The sequence below is a fragment of the Sinocyclocheilus anshuiensis genome, unplaced genomic scaffold (genome assembly GCF_001515605.1).
Source record: "Sinocyclocheilus anshuiensis isolate Anshui unplaced genomic scaffold, SAMN03320099.WGS_v1.1 scaffold881, whole genome shotgun sequence".
NCBI lineage: Eukaryota > Metazoa > Chordata > Actinopteri > Cypriniformes > Cyprinidae > Sinocyclocheilus > Sinocyclocheilus anshuiensis.
Window position 1 is genome coordinate 1076799 of NW_015558695.1, and position 8513 is coordinate 1085311.

An 8513-nucleotide genomic window follows, 5' to 3' on the forward strand; every position below is an offset into this window, starting at 1 on the left:
GCGCGCGCGCTTGTGGCAATTAATGTAAAAAGCCATAGATTTTATTTTAATTGGTACAATATTTTGCCTTTTGGATTTTCAGATTCAGATTAAACTTATGTGAAATAGCCTCATCACGTGTTCGTTATGGTGAAGCGTTTTTCTTTTTTCCTTTCACGTGGTTGTTTCCACAGAGACTCATGGGGTGTAAAATAGGCTGATTGTACCAACATTCAATAAGGCTTTGTTGACATACTGTAAATGTACATATTCATATTTCAGTTTTTCCTAATGTATTGGTGTCACACTAAATTGTTCCTCAAGCACTATCAATTGAATTTGTTTTACGAAAACTAGGGTGTCATGGGCTATTTTATTCATCAGCATTTGCATCTGTTATCACTGTTCTCAAATATAGACGTGTACACTGTGTATTTGAGAAACTAGCGAAATCTATGCAACCCATCAAACTGCTCAAACCCCACAAAATAATGAACGTACAGAATGGCAGCTTATGGAAGTGTACATATAACCTGAATCTTATTTGAGAGAATATTTCCTGCCTGTAGATGCCATGAAAAGTATTTTACACCTTGTCACATACGCATCCTGACCATAAAATCAGTTATTTTCATGTAGAGACGATCTGAAGCGTGCAGGTCAAACGAGCGGGTTTGAAGCACACTGATGCAACCATTGTTGCTCTTCTCAAGTACACACACAAACGTGTTTTATTTCCCACAGTGCCTGACTTTCAATGCACCTGTGAGTCACTCACTAGTACTTCATCTTGAGCTGTTTGTTCCCCGTTTAAGGGTGATTCATTTGAATATGTTAGACATTTTATTTGATTTTCTAACCACCTTTCCGTTAGATACACGACATTCAGTACACTACTTGTTTTGCATCCTGTATTGTATCTGTTCCTTCATTAAATGTACATTTGATTATTTGAAAACTAGCGTTCTAAAACTAATATTCCACAATTAAACTATAGATTTTATTTTTATGCTGCTTTGTGTCAGTTTGTGTAAGTGGAATAACCGGATGTCATATGTATGAATGTCTGTACGTTCCAAGATGTTGCACATAGATTTCTAGCAATCACAAGCATATACTCCTTATTTTGTGCAATGATTTATTTTTATAGGTTTTTTTTTTTTTTTTTTTTTTGGATGTGTCGAAAGGTATTTTCTCTGTGAGATGGGGGTTATACTTCATTTTTGAACAGAGTTAATGGGGATGTCATACTGGTGAGAACAAATTCTACTAATTGAAATTTGTTGATTCTTTTGGAATAATAATAAAAAAATACATTGATAAAACCTCTTCGTTTCATTCCTTTAAAAGCAAGAAATCTGCACTACTGGGTGGGCATTAATAGTCTTGTGAAGAAGTCTTTGTGGTTTATAATATTTTAGATTTTGGTATTGGTATTGATTAGCAATTAAATATATTTTTTTTATTTCGATAGCGATACTGAATGCATGTTATACATGTATTGCACTCATAGAAATGTGGTTTTGTACACACTAAGTGGAACTGTTGATGTACCAGATTGAAAGCTCGTTTCCCCTCTTTTTGCCTTCTCGTTAGTCTTTTTGAACGATTCTTCAAAACTTTTTCATATACTGCAAATTGGATCTTAGAGTAGATGAAAAGCATTAGAAAATAAAAGTCTGAATTAAATAGTAAACTTGGTATGCAACAATATACAAAATACCAATTGAGCTTATCTTTGATGGCGCGCTCAAGGACTGCCCTCCAGAGGGCCAACATGTTTGGGGTCCCAAAAACCCAAATGACTTTAATTAATAAATAATTGTAGTGATCATTCTTCCTGCAAATTCGTGTAATTTTAATTGGTTTTAGAGGTGTGTTTGTTCAGCAACAAACACATAAATGGGTATACATAAAAATATAAACAAGATATCAAAAGTAGGTTAGACATTTTTTTTTAAACTTAAACTTATTAATGTTTACTAGAAAAACAACAGAAAAGCAGTGCAGCGAAATGAGGGGAAAACCCCGTTCTTTACGAATGACTGCTGTAAAGCGACTGTTTTCTTGTTGTATCTGCACCCTTCCATACTGTAATAGATACTGAGCAATACATGATTTCTGATTCCCAATAAGAGGCGTTTGGAGTGTGTTAAATGATCTCTGTGTCTGTGTGTTTGTCAGGTTTTGTGTGTCATGTGAATGAGGCTAAAGTTTGATGTTGACAGAAGCGAATATTATATTTTTGAGTTTGACGTGGAAGTTTGAGATTCGTGTAAAGCTGTGAGAAACCTGTACATTTTGTTCTCAGTCGTGAAAACGAATTCGTGGCCAAGATATCCTCAGGACAAAGTGCTACTAACGTTTTTTGCATCACTGTAAAATATACCGTGTAGATATTACATTGAATTAGGTGAGTGTGCATAAAAAGAAAGGCACAAGAATGACATGTTATTCAGCCAATCAAATGCTTCCTTACGCACGAACGTGACCAATAGGAACACGACTGACAGGATATAGGAAGTCTCATGCCACTTTTCACCAGTCTATCTGCAACTCTTCAGCAAGTGTCCTTTAAAAAGACCCATATCTGCTGAAGGAATCCCCGAAAGACTAAACGTATCCACTGGTATGATACACTTTTATTACAATATGTTATTGTCAGATTTACAGCGGCGTGATGCGTTTAAATACGCATCGGAAATAAAATGCACAGTCACTGTTGAGTTGTTTAAATGGCAGCTAATGCTAATATAGTGAAGTGCGTCAGAAGCCAAACAATAAAAAATATGATTACATCTTCAACCTGAGGGTGAAACTGTTGATTATGGTGCTATATTATATCTTAAGTTAACATGTAAATGTATATTTGTACATATACAAGCCAGTTGTTGTCTTTTGAAGCTAGCTAGAGTGCTAATCTTGCTGAATAACTGTGCTCACATCTTTAAGCTTCATGTTGTTTATCAACCTTGTGATGAAGGTGAGCACTGAGCTATCTGATAAAACCGCTGAAAAAGAGCTTGAAATTATGTTGTGTGTTTTAAACTTTTTTTATAACTGTTTGCATTGTCTGTCTAGCAGTGAGGATGTCATCTGGAGCTCTGTTCCCCAGTCTGGTGTCTGGCTCCCGCAGCTCATCCAGTAAATATCTGGTTGAGTTCAGGGCTGGTAAAATGACCCTGAAGGGCAGCACAGTGACCCCGGACAAGCGCAAAGGCACTGTCTACATCCAGCAGACAGACGACTCTCTCATCCACTTCTGCTGGAAGGACAGGACCTCTGGAAATGTGGAGGATGTGAGGGCTGTTTACTGTTTAGCATGCAACCGATGATGTTTTATATGGATATCAAAGTCTGATTGTTGATTTTGTGTTGTAGGATCTGATAATATTCCCAGATGACTGTGAGTTCAAGCGGGTGAACCAGTGCACTACAGGACGCGTGTATGTGCTGAAGTTCAAGGCCGGCTCTAAAAGGCTGTTCTTTTGGATGCAGGTGAGTAAAAGATTGCAGAGCACAGTATTTCGTGATGCTTGCATTGCATGCTGACATGCAGCATTTCAGATTTGCTTTGTCGGAATATAACGAAATGATGCACTTAGAGGGAATTGTGATACCTAATCGGCTCAAGTCACATTTGTGCTTGCTGTTCCATCTCTCATCTCTCTAAAGGAGCCGAAAACCGATAAAGATGAGGAGTACTGTCGCAAAGTCAACGAGTACCTGAACAACCCCCCCATGCCAGGCGCTCTGGGCAGCGGAGGAGGTAGTGGCCATGAACTCTCTGCACTTGGTGGTGAGTGATACAAGATGGAGAACATGCGTCTCACTTTGGGCCTGTCCTAATACCCACACTTGCAGTCTTGGCTACTTGAGAGCGTGTGTGTATACGAGTCAGGGATGCATGCTTGTCACTTTTCAGCAAAAATCATAATGGGTCTTTTGTACGAGTATGTAGATTAGTTGATTTGTTAATCAGTTTTTGAAATTGGGGTGGAGGTTAAGGCTGTCAAAAAAAAATTAGAATTTCGAATATTCGTCGAATTTAAAATAAATATCCACATTCAAATGCAAAAACGTTGCATTTGAATTTTAGGTGTGCGTTAAGGAGGCAGCCTTATCAGTGGCCATGAGATGCGATGACGATGTAAGTGTGGTTGCATTATAATGTATTTGGTATCCTGTCCAGTTGAAGCCACTAGATGCGGCGCTGCTGCGTTGTTCATTAATAATATAGTGGAAAAAGAGAACATCAATGCGGAGAAGATCTTGTTTACGTCAAAACTGAAACCAAGCCGTTCACACAGAACACATATTTTACGCATTTTCTAGAAGGACATATCACCGTTGCACTTGCGCCTCACACAAAGGAGCCACATGTTTAGAAAGCCATGTAAAATTAATGCAAGTTTAACTTTGAAAAAAGCATATCTTAAGACTTTATGGCGGGTTTTTTCCCCATCCCACTGCATCTCATGTTTTTAAATGAAAAATGTACTCCGTGTGATTGGCTTTCGGCCTATGCATACATACATGATGCTGTTTTGTTTATAGTTGTTTAAGCAACTTAATTAATTCTAATTTGTTTATAAACATTTTAAACGTTATGCACTTTTTTTAAAAGATAGCCATGTTATCTTATGCTTTGAATAAACGTGCATTAGTAATATTTTGCTCGATGCACCCTCTTGTGGCCTCAGAAGAGAAGCCAAAAGCTTTTCTTCACCCTAACTGAAATTATGCATTTTAAATTCGAATTTTGATCATATTTAAGTACAAAATTACTTAATAATTACTAATTAAGTACAACCCGCTCTAAGGCCTATATGTGTGCGCACTTTAGTTTCTGTTTACAGAGGCAAATGTTTCTTTTTGCAGCATCACAGACAGACATGTCAGTTGAAAGCAATGGCCAATAGGCCTGAGGCAGGGTAGCGCCATATTTAATTACTGTCAGGAATGAAAAACGAGGCTCTGTGTGATAGAAGTAGTCTGTTCGATGGATTGTACTGCTGTTCAATAACATACAGCTGACAAAACGTCTTTCTGAAAAACAATTTCAGTAGACAAAAGCCTTACGAAACCGTTTTGAAAATTGTGAATTGTGAAAATTTTGATCTAGGATGCAATGCTGTCTCATTGTACAGACAGAAAGTCTGTCCCTCACAGCCTCGTTTTCATCCATGTGAAATTCAGTATGGGATCTAAGGTCTATAAGAGGTGTTAAAGTTAGTCAGATTTGCCCAATACCGCCCAAAATGCTGAATGATCTCACTGACTAGCTCTACATGCTTGCGGATCCTTTTGTTGTAACAGAGTGAAGATAGGATTTAAATAAGAGATTGATTGTACAGTGTACAGCATGAGCTCATGCTGAACTGAAGTGATTGACAGCTTCTGTGATTTACAGTATAGAGAGCGCTTTTTGCTTGCTTTTCTGTGTATAATGCCTTAGCAATTTAAATAAGTTTTGGGAGTGAGTCCACTAATATTGTTGTGTGAGTCACTCCTGAAATTTTGATGATTGGTATAGAGATAATAATCATAGCAAAAGATAAAATACATATCTCAAATGTAGACCAATAGACCTGCCACAGCAAATATCAAAACACACCTGTGCTGAATACATTTCTTTTTTAGATATAGTTGGATACTAAAAAACTTAAGTCACTCTCATTTTCAATGTTTAATTTAACTTAAGAAATATTTGAAGGTATTTAAAGGAATAGTTCACCCAAAAATTAAAATTCTGTCATTAATTACTCCCCCTCATGTTGTTCCGAAACCCGTAAGACCTTCGTTCATCTTCGGAACACAAATTAAGATATTTTTGATGAAATCCGAGAGCTCCCAGACCCTCCCATAGACAGCAATGTAATTACCACGATCAAGGCTCGGAAACGTAGCAAGGAGATCGTTAAAATAATCCATGTGACATCAATGGTTCAACCGTAATTTTACTAAGCTACGAGAATACATTTTGTGCACAAAGAAAAAAAAAACCGACTTTATTCAACAATTCGTCTCCTCCGCGTCACCCTATAGCACCATTTTGGAGAGTATCCACTGAACGTAAACAACGAATGCTGTTCTGTGTCAGCAGCACCACATGGATACGTTGTTTACGCTTTGATCTGAACGTAAACAACGTTTCCGCATGGTGCTGCATACGTTGTTTACATTCAGTGGATACTCTCCAAAATGGTGCTATAGGGTGACGCTGAGGAGACGAATTGTTGAATAAAGTCGTTATTTTTGTTATCTTTGCACACAAAAAGTATTCTCGTAGCTTTGTAAAATTACAGTTGAACCACTGATGTCACATGGATTATTTTAACGATCTCCTTGCTACGTTTCTGAGCCTTGATCGTGTAAGGATCATTGCTGTCTATGGGAGGGTCTGGGAGCTCTCGGATTCCATCAAAAATATCTTAATTTGTGTTCCGAAGATGAACAAAGGTCTTACGGGTTTGGAACAACATGAGGGTGAGTAATTAATGACAGAATTTTCATTTTTGGGTGAACTATCCCTTTAAGGAGGGTGGTAGTTTATTTATTTACATTTAATAATTATATTTATTTGAAGTCGTTCAAACTGCACAAGACTATCCAAGATCTGAAAACACCAAAGCTCACACTAAATCCACAGTCTGTGACAGTGCTTCAGGTGTATTTGAGGCGAACGTATCCCATCATTAGGTTCAGGAACTGTTCAGGATGTGCCCTGAGATTTGTAGAAAAACTACATTAAATTAGATATTACATATAATTTGGTAGTAAATTGTAAAAAGTTACATGTTGTATTGGTGCAGATATGATTGTGGATTTTGTAAAAGATTTGCAACTGCTTTTTTTTTTTTTATCACTTAATTAGAAGCTCCACCGTTACTAAACTGCTGTCTGTTGCATAAGAACTACCAAACAGGCATTGAGAAGTTTACTTTAAAGTATTGAAAATCAAAATGTGCTGTTTAAAAATTGTTACTTGGTTTTTAATTGTTTTTACAACACTGTTTTGTAAGTGTGTTCCATCAGGTTATCTGTTCTATGCACACTTGTAAGTCGACAAGTGGTCAAGTTCAGTGACTGCAAGTGTCGGTTTTGGGACAGGCTCTTTGTCAAGAAGAGTACTAAGTGAATTTCCCTTTTGTACATGTAATTTTCTATAAGGAGAAGGTGGTCTGCAAAGCCTCCTGGGTAATAAGCAGCTCAACCTCGAGGTACATCTTTTGATTTCTCCATACTTATTTCTGGCGCTGTGTTCACACATCTTACTGATTTTATTTATTATCCCTCTCCTGTATACACAGCTCCCGCAGCCAATCGGCAGCAGCCACTCCCTCCTCTGGATCGGCCGCCCGTCTCAGCTCCACCCAGGCACCCACCACACCCGTCACCCCTGCTGCTACCTCCACCAGCTCGCCCACGGTGACCCCCACCACCCCTGCTGCCCAGACTCCCTCCATGCCTGCGGGACCCCCCTCCAGCACGCAGCCCATCCAGCTGAGTGACCTCCAGAGCATCCTGGCCACCATGAACGTGCCTGCCATGGCCGCAGAGGGGCCGGGAGGTGAGACTCTGACAACTGACGTACCTTTCATTAGTGCAGTCATGTCCTAATGGTTAGAGAGTCGGACTTGTAACCTGAAGGTCGCGGGTTCGAGTCTCAGGGCCGGCAGGGATTGTAGGTGGGGGGAGTGAATGTACAGCGCTCTCTTCCACCCTCAATACCACGACTGAGGTGAGACCCTTGAGCAAGGCACCGAACCCCCAACTGCTCCCCGGGCACCGCAGCATTGGCTGCTCACTGCTCCGGGTGTGTGCTCATGGTGTGTGTGTGTGCGTGTTTGTTCACTACTCACTGCTGTATGTGTGCACTTGGATGGGTTAAATGCAGAGCACAAATTCAAGTATGGGACACCATACTTGGCCACACGTCATGTCCTTTCCTTTCCTTTGATGTGATCTTTGCCCAGTTTTCCCATTCTCTAATACGTTGTGCATTGCTCCTCTGTAGTGGACTTGGCGAGTGTGTTGACCCCTGATGTCATGGCTCCTATTCTGGCTAACTCTGAAGTGCAGCAGAGACTGCTGCCGTACCTGCCGTCAGGAGAGTCGCTCCCGCAGAGCGCCGAAGAGATCCAGAACACACTGACCTCTCCACAGTTCCAGCAGGTCACACTCATGCTCATAATGCACTCAAATGAATGGCTGTTCATTGCAGTACAAGTGTTATTGATGATAACCATATTATGTTCAAATTCTTGGTATAATTTTGTTGTGGGTCAAACTGAATCTAATGGGATTCAATATAATTGACCAAAATCAAACTATGAAAGAAAAAAAAACAGAAAACCTTTAGAATCCGTGTATCATTTGATCATTCGTTTTTTTTATTTAATATTGAAAGTAGAAAAATTAGAAAACGGCTCCTTTTTCGTTTTTTTTATTTTTTTCCAAAAAACGAGAATTCAACTTAAATTTTCGTTTTTCGTTCATGGGTGGAAAAATGAATAAACAGCTTGAATATT

The 8513-nt window shown here is 39.1% G+C and overlaps 1 pseudogene; it reads left to right on the forward strand.

Annotated features, from left to right (window-relative positions):
* The first annotated feature begins 2490 nt into the window (after positions 1-2490).
* The window catches only part of LOC107681382 (proteasomal ubiquitin receptor ADRM1-like), a 9857-nt pseudogene continuing 3834 nt past the window's right edge, over positions 2491-8513 (forward strand).